Here is a 16687-nt window from a genome sequence, read left to right on the forward strand (position 1 = left end):
TCAGTGCAACGGGGGTGCTCAGAGGTGGCGGTGAGAAAGACGGGGCGGCAACCCTGTCGGCCAAACCAAAACCAAGTGGCCGAGGAGAACCTCCATAGTGGTGGCACCGGGAGATGCTATATTCACTTTGGTTTGCCGGCCGTGATGCAGTAGGTGAATGCTCCAAAGGCCTTATTAGGGCGATCAGACCCGAGTCTGAACGGGGACTCATCTGAAGTGGCAAATTATTCAAGAAATCTTACCAGGGGTATACTGGTACCATGGGAACCGGGATAGCCCCTGGACTCTCATACTTCGGGTGAACTCCCGTTGTATGTGGGGACAGCTCGGTTATTTGTGGTAGGCCCCCTAGTGGGAGTTTCATGGCGGTTGTGGTTATGCTCAAGCGAGAAGAGACCTTCGGGCCTCGGCGTGGTGTTGCGTTTCAACACGGGTGCCCTACTCCTTAGTTCGGTAGAGATTTAGGTAATTCTTGCATCCACCAGTATGAATACTAAGCCATGCACTTGGTATAGACTGCTACCGTTGTTGCTTGTCTCAGCGTGGCTCTGATTGTGGTCACAAAATCAATCCGTGTCTGAAGAGGATCGTAGGATTAAGTCTCCACGACAGGTACCTCCGTTAAATACCAATGGGCTTAACTGTCAGCGCAACGGAAGTCGATGAGGCAATAAAACGAATGAAATCGCGGAGAGCCCACCGTAACTTATTGAATCGGATTTTATCCGCAACCTATCGGTCATAGATTTCGTCGTTATGTAGACATCCATCCTCATGTAGGGGGCTAAAAGATCTTTGAATGATTCTTCTCTCGAATGCGGCCAAGTGTTCGCAATTTTTCTTGCTAAGAACCCAAGTCTCCAAAGAAGCAGCTTTTGTAATTTGAAATAGGCTCTGTTGGTTGCCAACAACCGTGCGCGGATTTCATCGTCAAAGCTGTTATCGGTGGTGATGTTCGACCCTAGATAGGAGAAATTATCAACGGTCTCAAAGTTGTAGTCTCTTTATTCTTCCCGTTTGACCAGTGCGGTTTGATGTTGTTGGTTGGTTGGTTTTTGGTTATGACGTTGCTACCATACATTTTGTATTGCCTACATTGATGTGCAGCTCAAGATCTCGCTTTGATGGCCACCTGTTCGATGTGGATGCAGGCATTTTATACGTCTCGGGTCATTCTTCCCATGATGTCGATATCGTCAGCATAGGCCAGTAGTTGGGTGGACATAAAGAGAATCGTACCTCTCGCATTTACCCTATATATTCTAACAGATTTTCCATTGCTTGCCGTAGGGAGAAAATTTGATCTGTTGTTGATTGGCCTGGAGTGAAGCCTCTTTGGTATGGACCAATGGTGTTCTGGGCGTATGGGGCTATCCGGCCTAGCAAGATAGTGGAGAATATCTTATATCATAGATGGTACTCAGCAACGTGATGTCTCTATAATTGCTGCACTGCGTGATATCTCCTTTTTTATGTATGAGACAGATAATGCCTCTTTGCCAGTCGTCAGACATTGATTCGGTGTCCCACACCTAGAGCACAAGTTGATGAACCATTTGGTGTAACTGGTCGCCTCCATGTTTAACCAATTCGGTTGTAATTCCATTGAGTCCTGGCGACTAATAATTTTTAGGCGGATGAGTTGCATGGACTGTTTCGTCTATACTTGGAGGTGGCAGTATTTGTCCGTCGTCTTCAGTTGGTGAAACCTCCAACTTGCTGATGTTCTGGTTGTTCAGTAGTTCATCAAACCACTCAACCCATCGCTCCAATAGGCCCATTATATCGGAAATCAGATTTCCTTCTTTGCCTTTCCGCACGTGTCCGTGTTCTTTGAGAATACAACATTACTTGGTATGCACATTCTTCCGTTCTGTTACCAGCTTACATTCATCGTGAAACCAGTCGTTCCGACTCTTTTTGCGGCTGGGGCCAAGTATGTTTCTGGCCGTATTTATGATAACGTTCGCGGCATCCATTTCTATCTTATAGGTGTTGCGGAGGACTGTGTTGTGGATGGCTTCAGTGTTAACTCTCACCTGATTGTCAGAGAGGATTCTGGGTTATCCGAGCTCGGAGCACAATGCCAACGAGATAGTGGTCTGAGTCTATATTGGCCCCCCTATATGTTCTAACATTCTCCAAGGCTGAAAGGTGGCGGCGTTCGATCAACACGTGGTCAATTTGGTTGAAAGTGGTCCCGTCTGGAGAGGCCCACGTGTGTTTGTGGACTGCTTTCCGAAGAGCGCATAGCTGTTGGCTTATGTTTTGAAAGCCGACAACAGCAGGTTGAACTTTTTGGCTGACTAAGAAACCTACTCCGAGCACATGGTTTACTGGATGGCCACTATAATATATCGTGTAGCGACTCTTTTCCAGGAAACCGCTCCCTGTCCAACGCATCTCTTGTAACGCTGTTAGATCAGCCCTATGTCAGGACATGGTATCGGTTAGCTGCTTCACAGCTCCATCTCTGCACAGGAAGCACACGTTCCATGAGAAAATGCATAAATCATTACTCCGTTGTCGTTACTGGGTTCGTCGTTGTGTTATCTGTCCAGCCCGAGACTCCTGTTGTAGCTTCGTTACTTCCGTTTTCCATGTAAGGTTGTCAGCTCTACCCAACCCCCAACCTGGAGGACCAGTTGGTACAATTTGTCCCATTTTTAGGCGCGGGAGACTCGCCTTCATCTTTCTTCGTCTGCAGGTTTTCGTTAAGGAACAGCTTCCAGCGATCACTACGTGGAGGTGGAGATAGGCTTTGGTAGTAGAGCTATTGGTGTTGGTTCAGCAGGCGTTTCCTAGGTTTTATGTTTTATCGTGGGTACCCACGGGTGGGTATCCACGTTGCGCCCTGGGACCTATACTATCCTTTGACCGCAGGCTCATATAATTTTGACCCTGCCCCACGTCTACGAATATCCGTTACACAATCAAGATTTGAACCCGGGGCACGGGAATCAAAAGGACCAACCATTTTCATTATCCTACCGTGTGTTAATACAATGATTGCAAATTATTTCAAGCTAAAAATGAGAAAATTGGCTTCCTAAGGTATGAAAGCGTTCCCTTTCTGAACTTAATCCCGTTTTAACCTTATCCCAGGGTTATTTTAGTGTAGACCCTTGAAAAATTTGTTAAATTCACGGAATTCTAATTCAGATAACACGACTAGCGAATGTTCATACGAATTCCATTTACTCGCCTAGGTTTGGTGTTTTTCTTGAAGCTTTGGTGTAATTTTAAATGGATTTTAACTACTTCTAGCGTCATCACTAATAAGGAAGCTTGGGTAAAGTCTGCAACAAACTACTATAAATAAAGTAACTTGGAATGGGCAAATGCATCTTCATTATAACATTTCCACGCCCGATCCTAAATTAAAAATGTTTTCGTTCTATGGAAGAATGTGGTAAATATAAACTCTAAAACTTTTCCCATTTACCTTATCTGCTTTCGTTTACCTCGCTCAGTTCCTTCTGAAGCTCACCACCATTTTCATTTTCCCTGAGGGATTTACCACCACATCTCCTATAAAGTAGAATATATTCGTCTCCAGGCACCAATAACTTTTCCTTAACATCTAGAAAATACTTTCATGGAAAATACAACTTTTCTCTGGTTTTTCTACATTTATAGGATTCTCCAAGGACCAGCACTAGAAATGGCTACTGGACTGAAGTTGGTTTCATTGGCTCGTCTTTTCTTCATTTACAAACTCCGCCCCGTTTATATCTTTTAGAAATATTTAAAATCAGACTTTGCCTTTCCTTTACCGTTCTTGACCAATAAGAAGAGGTTTCTTAAACAGAGAAGAACACTTTATGCCGCTTTCTCGACGTACGACCACCATTGGAAAGTCTTTCTATTGGCTTACATACGCCAAGTAGTGAAAATGTAATGCAAATGAAGGAGGGAAAACGAAAAAATGCTCGACGAGAAAGTTAAGGAAGACAACTCGAGGGTAGAAATGTGATACGGATTCCAAACTAAGTCAGGAATAATTATGTATGTACGATTAAGGGATACGTTTTCCAAGGAGGATAAAAGGAAAAACATTTGCTGCTATGTGAAGGTTTTGAGAAAAATTGAGTTGGACGGTTTTCCGTGCCTTTTTTTCTTTACATATTACATTTGTATCTTTTTCAATTGTAACGTCGTTTTTTATGCAAATACATCTGGCTGCATCGTTATAATACGATATTTGGAAAGTTATTATTTTCTCAAGATTCGGTTAATTAATAAAATAGAAGATTTTTCAAAGGACATTTCAAGCGTGTGCTTTCTTTTCTAGTAAAAGCCAAGTGTTCAGATTCTACCAAGTTGTAATACTTTCAGGGAACTACCTGCATATTTCAAATTTTTAATTGGTGGGACAGTGTTGTCCATGCCTCAGATAATGACGGACCGCGACCGAGTTTGAATGGAATGCTCACTTTCTCCAACTTAACTGTGGGTTCTAGCGTTACATGCCATTCTGGGGTTAAATAAGGTTAGATATGCCCCTCGGTTAGATATCCTCTTCCAGTGGTAAGAAGCTACAGACTTCAAACTCACTCGTGACCATGGGCAATTAGGTCGCGAACGAGGCGCGGATTATGGACACCTCACCAAATTTATATCCCCCTAACGAGAAATCTGTCTAAGGCCAGCCAGAAAGGAAGTACGGAAACTCTTAACTTGAGAGAAACTAGAAATTCGACTACGGTTGGCACATCCGCGGTACTGCAGCCCAAAATCCCGTGAACGGCAGCCCAAAATCCCCCCCCCCTCCCCGGCAAAAGGGCACTCCAGCCCCCAAGGAAAGGGGACTACAGGCTGAATCCTGCCTGTCAGAGCTTTCCTCTTTACCCTTACGAGGAAGAGTGGAAGAAAGGGAAGCTGGTAACGTGAAGGCTGCTAAATTAACGTCGGCATGTGGAAATGAAACCAAGCGGCCCGGACACCATGAACCTGGGAAGGCTCCACGTCTGTGAAGAAGGCACTGCGGAAGAAGGTGAAGTACCTTGGGAATGAAAACATGGACGTGGCTGCATCATTAGGTGAGGTATTGTCCAGAGAAATCGGACACAAGGAAGCAGAATCCTCGGTGGAAGGTGCAGACAAACTAGTTACCACGGTGAGACCCACACTGGACACACCAGACTCCTCTACCAGCGGTAATGCACGTAAGAAGCGTAAGACCAACACGTACGCTGTGGGCAACATTTTATTGTGCTCTGCCCCAGAGCCTACATCCACGCGTCCCGCAGAGAGTAGGACCGAAGTACTGGGACGTGATCAAATCAGCAAGAGAGATCTCAACGAAGCTAGTTCGTCCCATAGGAGTACCGACACGAACTTGCAGGCCCCATTTCTAACCGCTGCCATGGGAGTTTCCTCCAAGGATGGCAAAATGTCAGAGGAGGAGGGATGGTAGCTTCAGTCTGAATGACTGTATACCACCGCAGCGTTACAACGGTAGGTAAGGAAAGTTTAGGAACTTTGCAGTCTTGCAGATTACTCATTGAGGAGGCTGTCACTAGGCCTGGCAATTAGATATAAAATGCACAACCAAAAATGAGGAGGAGGAGAATTTGAATTTTCGGTGCGGATAACCGGCGGGAGTCATCTGATTTGGTGACTGGGTTGGGCTCCCGTAATGGACAGCACGGAGTCGAAACCGCTGGTCGTGGTGTGGTCCGATGTCTGCTGCAGCTGTTTCGCCACAATCTGTGGCGACCACTTCAGCAGATTCGCGTAGGCAACGGATGAAGCGGACTGAGGAAATGAACCTCTCTATCATCCGCTCCTATTACGAAATAAAGGCGAGGGCGTGTACAACATCTTAACGCCCCTTGTTGCACCAGAGATTCATCAAGCGTTTCTAGCAATTTGCGCACGTAACTGGGCAACGAGTCGCAGGTCAGTACCGCTTCATTACTCGCAACGACACAATTCCGGCCATCATCAGGGAGCGTGTTCGACTTGCAGTCATCGCGGAAACTGGTGACCAAGAGTCTATGGGGGCAGAGGCGGCGGCACCAACAACACCACGCCGCACTGCAGGCAACAGTTTCAGTACTCGCCGAAGCACTCTTCTCTACGGTCTAGCTGAGGTTTCTGCTGAGGTTCGGGACGAATTCCAAAGAGCGTGTATAGAATTCTCGGAAATGGATCTTTTGCATAGACCAGGTATTCCCAGGCTCTATGAATCTCCAGCAAATCCAAGAATTATATCTTGAACCCATGATAAAATTGCATCTTGGCTGTGTGCTGATATGTTGGTGCTGCAACTACAATGACTAGTGTATTTTGGTGCAATTACGGCACGGTCAGAAGATTCGGTCTCGAGTTATTGGTTTCAGTGACCGAAGAGATCAACCATGGAAAATTCTTCTGTAATGTCGGGATGACCCGCTAAGGCAAGGCATTGCTCGACAGATTCAGATCAGCACTGGCAATGTCGGCAGACGAGTGGGAAATAAAGTGCAGAGGGTTTACCGGAACTATGTCATCCCCAGTGAAACACCGGTAGTTGAAATTCTAGACACATTAAAGCAGAAACTGCATGTCATATGCAGTCGGTTACGAGGGCATGGCGAAAGTTACTTTAGTCGTGTCCAGAATGCAACTTACGCGAGGAATCAACGATGTTTTGTCAGATCACTCATGGAATCCGAACAGAGCGTCCAGATAGTACAGTCTTAGTCGACCGGAGGAATTTCCACCCTTCCTCAATACGGGAATTACCTATCTTGTCCCTAAAAAGGACACGATGCGGGACCCCGCGAACACAAGACCGGTTACTTGCTTACCAACCTACAAATACATAACGTCCATTATCAATTGAAGGGTCAATGGGCACCTCACTTCTCGCACCAACAACATTCTGTCCCAGGAGCAGAAGGGCTGACGAGTTGGGATTGCAAAGAGCAATTAATGATCGATTCGGTAGTTATAGGGTAAGCAACTAGAGGCAAAAGAAACCTCTTTAGTTGCTATATCGATTATGCTAAGGCTTTTGACAGTATCCCGCATACCTGGCTAATCGATGTCCTGCATCTGTATCGTATAGAAGGGTGGCATACCACCTTATCAGTGCGTACATCTGAGTATTCTAATACCTTAGAGCTAATCCATATACGGAGGGACATCTTTCAGGGGGATTTGTTGAATTTCCTTTGGTTTTGCATGTCACTTAACTCCCTTTCAAGGCTACTGAATGATGCTAGAGGGCATGGTTTTGCAATAAAATAAGGCCTAAGTGCTAAGTGCGAACTGACACACATGATATACTTAGATGACATCAAGCTATATGCAGGTACTGACGACCACTTTAGAAGTCTGTTCCGAATATGTCCAAGTGTCCAATCTAAGCCATCCGCAAAGGTCATCACGAGCCGCATGCCAGACATAGCATTGGTGACTTCCACATCGAAGCTCGAGTTGGTGAACTGAAGGATACTCTGCTGACCGGATTCCTGTGACGTTTAAAGTTGGTACTGGAATCGCATCTCTTGGTGAAGAATAAAACAAGTGCGTTGAATGTACTCGCTATCCCTTCACTGGCTCATGCCGCATTCGGAATATTGCCGTGGACGAAAGCGTATCTGGAAAACGTCCAGCGGCGGATACGGACAACTATGTCCAAATTCCGAATGCATCATCCAAACTCTGCCGTGGAGTGGATAAACCTGCCTCGCAACATCATAGATAGGGGCGTGGTTGACGTCGGGGCACAACATCATCGACAAATCCACTTGCTACGCGCTTATTTTTACAGCTCGGAGTAGGCGAGTCCCTTGCATGCCGCTGTTTGTAAGGCAGGCTGTGGACTGACTTCACTCAACTTGAAGGATCGATCTTTCAGTCCTCTGAGTGGGCTGAAATTGGACCAAGAGAGGATCGATGAATGGAAGTCGATGGCAATGCACGATAAACATATGAATTGTCTTGAACATTTGTCGAACAAATGGTCTTGCTTCGCTTGAATACCTTTTTCTCGAAAACCCACGGTGTTCAAGTTGTCCACTACCGAGCCACTATATCGACGAATATCGGTGACTGAGAGTCCCCTTGCTCGATTTGCTGAGAATATTTAGTTTTTGAATCCGTTTACATATAGAGAGTGGTGCCATCTTCCGTTGAGTTTAAGGGGGCACACCATACATGCGTAAGGCGGTGTAAAATGTGTTTCACAGAATATGGTCATGTGGGGTGTCAAATTGAAGGACTTGATTAGCACTTTTCGAAGATTATCTTATTTTTAATATTGGGCACTTATCCATTGGAAAATTTGAAAAAGAAGTCACAATATCATACCTAAACAATATCTATGCCTCAAAATACATCTGATTTCAATTGCTGGCAAAATAAAATTAACAATAACATATTACCATATTTTGAAAATTTACCTGAAAATACCCCTTAAGTCCCTCCCAGAAGTATAGAGTTTGGTATCATTATAAACAATAATATAATAGAAAATTTTTATTTTTATGTTTTACTGAGGATAGAACAAAGTCGTTTACCCCAAACTCTCCTCCTTCGGTTTCGGTGGAGAAGGCGAGGGCAGCCAAACTGAAAATGTAGATGTACAGCGTAAACCGAATATCGTGGGCATCGATGAATTTGTATAATTTGGTCGCATTGTTTCTTGTAAGCATTGTTTCTGGCGAACTCAACGTGACTCCACGTATTAATAGAGCTGAATCTGATTTCGTTGTAGCGTCCCAAATTTGAAAATGCATATATCTCAATGGCAATATCAAGTATATATTGATCCGCGTTTATGATCTCTCTTCTCAAGTGTTACCTGCAAGATTGAAATTTCCGTCAAAACTTGTCTTCGCCAATCATGGGAATATTCTCGTCTGACACAATCTTAAATGAAGAACTACATCTGCATACAGGTCAGATACTCGTAGACGTATTGAACACGGAAGTGGCAACAACTAAGGCTCATATTAATTGAGTAAAACATATGAACAACCAGAACATCGGTGAGTCTCCCCCTCGGACACCATCTTATCGTGGTGGGGGAGTCTGTGGTTGTTACATCTGAAATGGCCGATTTGGCAATCAAGAGAAGTTAGTTTCGATTTTGCTGTATCAAACCACCACCAGTTGGCGCGGTTGGTGTCGGATAATGAAGTATAAATGCTCCTACAGTTAATCAAGGAGTCATTTCAGTTTTGACCATTGTTGTGATAACAGTGAATAAAAAGAGATAAGGTTTTGTTTCCTTAAAAAAAAACCTTAAAAAAGGATAGAAAAGAGCCAAGAGCGTATACTTTTTCTGTATGAGTTCAAACTCGGTCATAAAGCAGCGGAGGCGACCAGGAACATTAACAGCGCATTTGGAGCTGATACGGCAATCGAACGAACCACACGGCGGTGGTTCGAAAAATTCTGATCAGGTGACGTAAACCTTCAAAGTGAGCCACGTGGACATCCAGGACCATCGGTTTATAACGACGAGCTGCGTTTACTAGTCAAGTCCGACACACATCAGTCTGTGAGAGACATTGCAGAGAAACTGGGCGTATACTATTCGACAGTTTTCCGGCACTCGTAACAACTTGGAAAGGTGAAAAAGCTCGACAAATGGGTTCCGCAAGCCCTTACGGAGCAAAACATGGTGCTTCGAATGGAAATTTGTAGTTCTTTACTCTCCCGCAACAGAAGCGATCCCTTTTTGGACAGAATGGTTACATGTGATGAAAAGTGGATATTATACGACAATCGTCACCGATCAGCACAATGGCTAGATGTTGATGAGCCACCGAAATATATGCCGAAACCGAGCCTCCATCCGAAGAAGGTAATGGTGACTGTTTGGTGGTCTACAGTTTTAGTTATCCACTATTCTTTCTTGGCACCTGGAGAAACGATAAATGCATAGAAATAATGTGCCAAACTCGAGGAACTTCACCAAAAATTGAGTATTCAACGACCGAGATTAGTCAACAGAGATGATGTGATACTCCTTCACGACAATGCACGACCTCATAAATCCAGAACAACTGTTCAAAAGTTGAACGAATTGCAGTATGAGACTCTGCCTCATCCACCATATTCACCGGACCTTTCGCCAACCGACTACCACTTTTTTAAGCATTTGGGTCATTTTTTTGGCGGAATAACAATTGAGGAATGAAGAGGTCATCAAAATTGCCTTCGACGAGTTTATCAATTCCTGAAAATTGGACTTATCCGAAACTGGCGTACATGCTCTTGTATCTCGCTGGGAGAAGTATTTTGAATCGGCAGGCACCTGTTTTGATTAATATATTCTTGTAAGCTTTACAGTCGTTTCAAATTTTAGTACCAAATCGGCCATTTCATGTGCAACAACGTAATAGTTTACTACTACACTAGGAATTTGAACTCACTAAGTGGAAAGAAGCCACAAACTTCGAATCCACCCGCGATCATGAGCAATCATGTTGCGGCCGAGGCGCGGATTTTGGAGCCCTCACCACATTCGTACCGCCTATGGATAAATTTGTAGAAGGCATGTTTTCCGACTCAATGGAAATCTTGCATTCAGTGCTTACGCCCCACGTACTCGAGGAGAGCGATCAGACCCGAGTCTGCAAGGGACTCATCTGAAGTGGCTCTGCCACGAAGCCTCACCGGAGGTATCATGGGAACCGGGATGACCCTCTGAGAGCATATGCTCCAGGAGAATTCCTGGAGGACGTGTTCTCGGCCCGGTTATTTGCGGTTGGCCCTCTAGTGGGAGTTTCATGGTGGTTGTGGTTATGTGTACATCGCGGGCAGAGTTCCTCGGAGTTGCGCTGTACAACTCGGGTACTGTACTCCTTAGTTGCGGAAGAGGTGTTAGATAGGCCTTGCATCCACTGGTATGAATGCTGAGCCTGCACTCAGTATAAACCAGGACCGCTGTGCTTGCATGGCGGGGCTCTGATTGTGGTCCCAAAATCCGAAGAGGACCGTGGGATTATGCCTTCACGGCAGGTACTCACGTTAAACCCCCAGGGCTTTCATTCAGTGCTTACGGTGAAGCTAGTCAGAAAGGAAAGTACGGAAACTCGAAATTTGGGAAAAACTGGAAATTCGACAACGGCGGCTAATCTGCGGTACTACAGCTCAAATCTAGCCACAAACGGAAGAGGAAGGCAGGAGGGCACTTCGGCCACTAAGAAGAGGAGACTACAGGCTGAATTCTGCCTGCCAGAACCTTCTTCTTTACCCTTACCGGCAGGAGCGGAAGAAAGTGGAGTTAGTGACGTGGTCACTACTGGTTTAACGCCGGTATGCGGGAATAGATCCAATTTGCCCGGACACCGAGAATCTGGAAAGGGCACAAGCCGGCGGCGGAAGAAGGCACTGCGGAGGAAAATGAAGCACTTTTGAATGGGGACATGGACGTGGCTGTACCACTAGATGCCGCAATATCTGTGGTAATGACTGCTGCGGTGGGAGGATTATCACATCCTTATCGTAAAGATGTACTTCACTAAAAGGTGATTCTCGACCAACCGCGTCAGCTAATGAGCCATTAATTAGGTAACAGTTGGCGGAGTTGATAGCGGTTTTGACATTTAATATCAACACGGCACTCGCCAGAATTCAATTCAATTCCTTGCCAGCTCTACTGACAGGCATCTATAGTGGAATGGACTCACCAAACCCCATACCGATGTTGACGTTGAAAGTGGTTGTGAATAGCTTCGGTTTAGTCTTGAGTATCAGCTTCAAAGCTTTGATTTATAGTTGGTCAATTAAGTACTATTAAAATGGAATTTCATTCTCAGATCCAGTGGGTTACTCACTCGAAGCATTCTCAGCTTCGAGATGAGAATTATGATGTGATGATTGTGATGAACCGACAAGAGACAAGGACTTAATCTATGTCAGATGCCATAGGAAACAGAATTAAATCAATATTGCGTAGGAAATTGCGTATGAACATCCTTCATAGGAAGGTTGCTTTTAAAATTCTCAAAGTTCGCAGAACTACAGTACCATTGAATACATTTAAAGATTCGTATGTCGCCTAAAATTGATAAATTACGAAATTTGATCCTGTGTGGGCGACTGGTAAGTAATGACCTATCCTTACAGTCCAAGCTTCAGAAATAGGCTGGAATTTTGAATTTTCCACAAAAATTGTAGATATTTAGATTGAATCATTGAAATAAGATAGTTATATTACTTGAGCAGAAAAAACAAAACAACAAAGTATTCGTTGGATCTCAAAAGAACATTTTATTTGATTAGATGCATATTTTTCGTCCTAGCAAAAGCTACAAAATGTCTGTTCATTATTCCCAAAGTCACTAGGACCAGTCACGTACCTTTTTCCCTTAGCATCTTCCTTTTCCTCTACTTTAGCGAGAGAATCCAATACACAAAGTCCACTGGCAAGTTCGTTTGCATGCAGGGTTTTTAGGGCTCTGTTTGCTTTTCGCCTTTCCTCTATATACGCGTTTGATAATTTTATTAACGTGGTAATAACTCAAAAACAAACCAAGGATTTCCATTGAATAGATAAGAAGAGTGGGAGTCCATTCATTCGCCGCTTGCCTCCTCAACGTGAGAGAAAATTTTTAACTGACTGCCAGGCGGAAAGAGAGATGATTCAGTTCAGCCTTGCTGGAATGAGGGAGGACAGAAGGGTTTTCGCTCCGTTGAGATTTGAGGTATCCATCAGGGCGAACCTGGAAAATAAACAGAAACTGAATGAGGCTTTAGGGTAAACAGAAACGGGAGGAGGGGCGCTTATGAATGGACAAAAAAGGATATTTTTGTATATACGGAACAGATATGTGTGCAGCAGAGACCATTTACGTCCTGGACGATATTAGCGATAGGACTTGAAAAATTACTGGCAATTCATTGCTTTTCTGTTAGAAACATGCATGGACTTCGTCACGGGTCTAAGGATAACTTGCCAGTGAGCATGATATTTTTTTTTCTTCCATTTATTTTGTTTTACTTTTGGCAATTAATATTCAGACTTTTAATTAGTCCTTTTACGTCCAAAATGAAGGTTTGTTTTATTTATGGGAAATCATTATACAGACCTGTATACAATGGGACAAAATGAGTTCTTGTCGCTCATTTGAGAGTAACCTTGTCTACCTGAGGTAATGGTTTGACTTGAGTTGGACCTAATGATGGTGGTCGCTAGTGAATGGGTCATGACTTTCGCATTCCTAAGGTACCATTACGTATATCCAATTCTTCTCATAAATAATAGACTAAAGAATTGTATAGTTTTCCACGGTTTATGGACGGGGATGTACATTGTGTAATGAATCCTTCGAGGTACTAATTTCCAGCATTGAGATTGGTCAATTCTGTTAGAACAAGTTGCATCAAAATATTTTCTAACTCCAGCTGGGTTGGTGCCATTGGAGCAGTGATTCCTGTCACAATGCTACCAATTATCTGACAGCAAGGGGTGGTTGTCAATGGCGAATTGACATAGAAAACTTGTGCCTAGCGTGTGAGCAGTTATTTTCAAATTTACTCACCTCGGAAAATAAATATCGTTTTACCTATTCATGACTTGTTCATTAATTGGAAAAAATAAATACAAAGCCTACACTCCCTCCACGATTACCTACCTTGTCGTGGTGGGGGATCAAAGGAGCAAAAAGGATCTTCCAGGAAACCAGAGGTGACACCTGAAGCTAAGCGGTAATCAAAACCTCAAGCCAAGGTGTGACTACCATGGCGGAGGCTGAATAGTTACTGGGTTTAAGACGTCGCCCTGAATGGTGAGCTCTGGGGAGCAGGAGACCCTCAGCCTCGACTAGCCTTATCTCGGCAAAAAGGGGCTCTGCCGGTATTGACTTATTTGCCCCGGTAAAACAAAGGCCATAGCAACCAACTGTGAAGAAACTAAAAACATGAAAAACAAAAGCAAAAGAATTCAGCAGCATTTTGATCATGATTATCCGACTCTGAGCCAAGCTCTTCGATGGAAAACCTGAGTCTAGATTCAGATTCGCCACTTATTCAAGTAGGAACCAACTCTATTGTATACCAGTCCTTAATGGATGAACCGAAACAGTTCTCTTCCGTCAGCATTCCTGACCGCGGGCTCCAATCGGCGCCACCTGTAGAGAGAACTGACTTCACAGACGGAAAAGGAAGCCTGGGAGAACCAACAAGTCTGTGAACGAGAAAAGTACAGGCAGTAACCGTACCAGGTTCCAAGGCGGAAGTTGTAGCAAAAAGTCAGCAGGATGAAGCCTTATTCACCTCGATGCTCATCCTGCGGAGACAAAGATGGAAATCTGATTTCCGATAAAATGGGCATATTGGAGCGATGGGTTGAGTATTTTGATGAAATGCTCAACAACCAAAATATCGGCGAGTTGGAGGTCCCGCCAACTGAAGACGACGGACAAATGCTGTTACCACCAAGCATAGAAGAAACAGTCAATGCAATTCATCGGCTTAAAAACCCTAAGTCGCCAGGAGCCGATGGAATTACATCCGAATTGGAGGCGACCGATTACACCAAGTGGTTCATCAAGTGATGCTCAAAGCATAGGACAGCGAATCAATGTCAGACTACTGGCAATGAGGTATTTTCTGTCTCATACATAAAAAGGGGGATATCACGCAGTATAGCAATTATAGAGGTATCACGTTGCTGAATACCATCTATAAGATATTCGCCGCTATCTAGCTAATAGAGACATCAGTTGCACCATTTTCTTCATCGGCTTTAAAGCCGCCTATGATAACATAGCCAGGGTAACACTGTACACGGCCATGAGAAAATTCGGTATCCCGGCGAAATTGATAATACTGACTAGGCTGACCCTGACCAATGTGCGAGGCCAGCTAAAAGCAGCAGGATCACTCTCGATACCATTCAACATCAACAACGGTCTAAGCCAAGGAGATGCCCTATCATGCATCCTCTTCCACTTGACCCTGGAGAAAGTGATTCGCGATGCCAATGTGAATGTAAGAGGCACCAGCCTCTTCAACTCCACCCGACTGCTGGCCTATGCTGACGATATCGATATCATGGGAAGAACAACCCATGGGCCGTAAGACTCGACATAAATCCAACCAAAACGGAACAGATGCTATTTACCACCAAGGCAAGGGTACCTAACATGGCTGAATGAACAAAGATTGGTTTTTCCTCCAATGTGATGTAGCTCGGGCAGGCGGTGCGAGATCTTGGGCTGCACGTTAATGACGGTAAGACGAAATATCTGGTGGCAACGTCAGCGACAAAGACGAAAGAAAGAAGAGAGAAGAACATCGAATCGTACTGCTCAAACGAGAAGAATAAAGATAAGAGACTATAACTTTGAGACCGTTAAAAATTTCTCCTATCTAGGGTCGAAAATCACAACCAATAACAACTACGATGATGAAATCGGCGCACGATTGTTGTCAGCCAACAGAGCCTATTTCAGCTTACAAAACCTGTTTCGCTCGAAACGTCTCACCATAGCGTCAAAGCTCTTAATGTATAAGACAATGAACATGCCAGTCTTCATGTATTCCTCGGAGACTTAGGTTCTTAGCAAGAAAAGTTGAGAACTCTTATCTGCGTTCGAGAGAAGAATCGTCCGAAGAATTTTCGGCCCCCTACACGGGGATGGACGATTCCGTAGCCTACATAACGACGAAATCTATGAGTGATACCACGACTGTCTCCTTGTGGATAAAATCCGGCTCAACAGGTTGCGGTGGGCGGGTCACTTAATCCTTATAAATGAGGATGATCCAGCCCGGAAAGTCTATAAGGGCAATATCTATGGTAGAAAAAGAAGACGAGGCAGATCCTGCCTGAGATGGAGCGATGGCGTAGGTCAGGACGCCAGACAGCTTTTAGGGATATTGAATTGGTGGACCTCGGTGCAAAGCCGTAATGTCTGGAGTTCCTTATTAAGGCAGGCCTAGACCGGATACCGATTGTTGCGGCGTTGATAATTATGAAACATTGGATTTATCCATTTTATTGATAGTCCTTAGGTCTTACTTGTCGCAGTCCTGCAGCACCAGAGCTAACTGCAGGATTTCTGATATTTTTTCTGGATGTGGTGCTTCCACGTTAACTTGGAGTCAAGATGTACTCCTAAATATTTGACTGTTTGTACCAGCCGGATTTCCGCGCCTACCTCCCCTCCCTAGTGAACATAACTAGTCCCGTTTTCCTACCATTCATCGTGAATCGATGATGAATTACATGCAGTGTTGCATTCAGGCAGTCACACATGTGTGTGCCGCAACGCCTATAATTATTACAAATCCTTGTACTAAGACTTTTGTGTCGCGCAGCAGCCATAGCAATGATGATCTGTCTTCGGGCAGCAAACAGTCTCCGGGCAAAAAGCCTTCGGGCAAACCACCGTCGAGCAAACGGCCTTCGGGCAAACTGCTTCTGGGCAAACCATCCTCGGGCAAACCGACTCTGGGAAAATCACCTCCGAGCAGACCGCCTTCGGGGAAAACACAACCTTCGGGTTGTGGTAATGTCGAAACGAAAGGATCGTCTGCGGCATCTGCGACTAAGGGCAAACCAAAGCGGCACCAGTTTTCTACCGATCCCAACCTTTCGGCTTAAAAGGCTGCAAAGAAGGCTCGCCTGATGACGGCTAAGTCCTGATTTGCAACCAGAGCTATCGAAACCGATGAATGGGTCTTGTATGACGACACCATTTTTTCCGGTTACGATACAGAGCAGTGTGAGCCG

The 16687-nt window shown here is 44.6% G+C and overlaps 1 long non-coding RNA gene across 1 annotated transcript in view; it reads right to left on the minus strand.

Moving 5' to 3' along the window:
- Positions 1-16687, minus strand: part of LOC119659928 — a 245144-nt gene that overhangs the window by 74205 nt on the left and 154252 nt on the right. The gene's annotated exons all lie outside the window — the stretch shown is intronic.

The sequence above is a fragment of the Hermetia illucens genome, chromosome 6 (assembly GCF_905115235.1).
Source record: "Hermetia illucens chromosome 6, iHerIll2.2.curated.20191125, whole genome shotgun sequence".
NCBI classification, from domain to species: domain Eukaryota; kingdom Metazoa; phylum Arthropoda; class Insecta; order Diptera; family Stratiomyidae; genus Hermetia; species Hermetia illucens.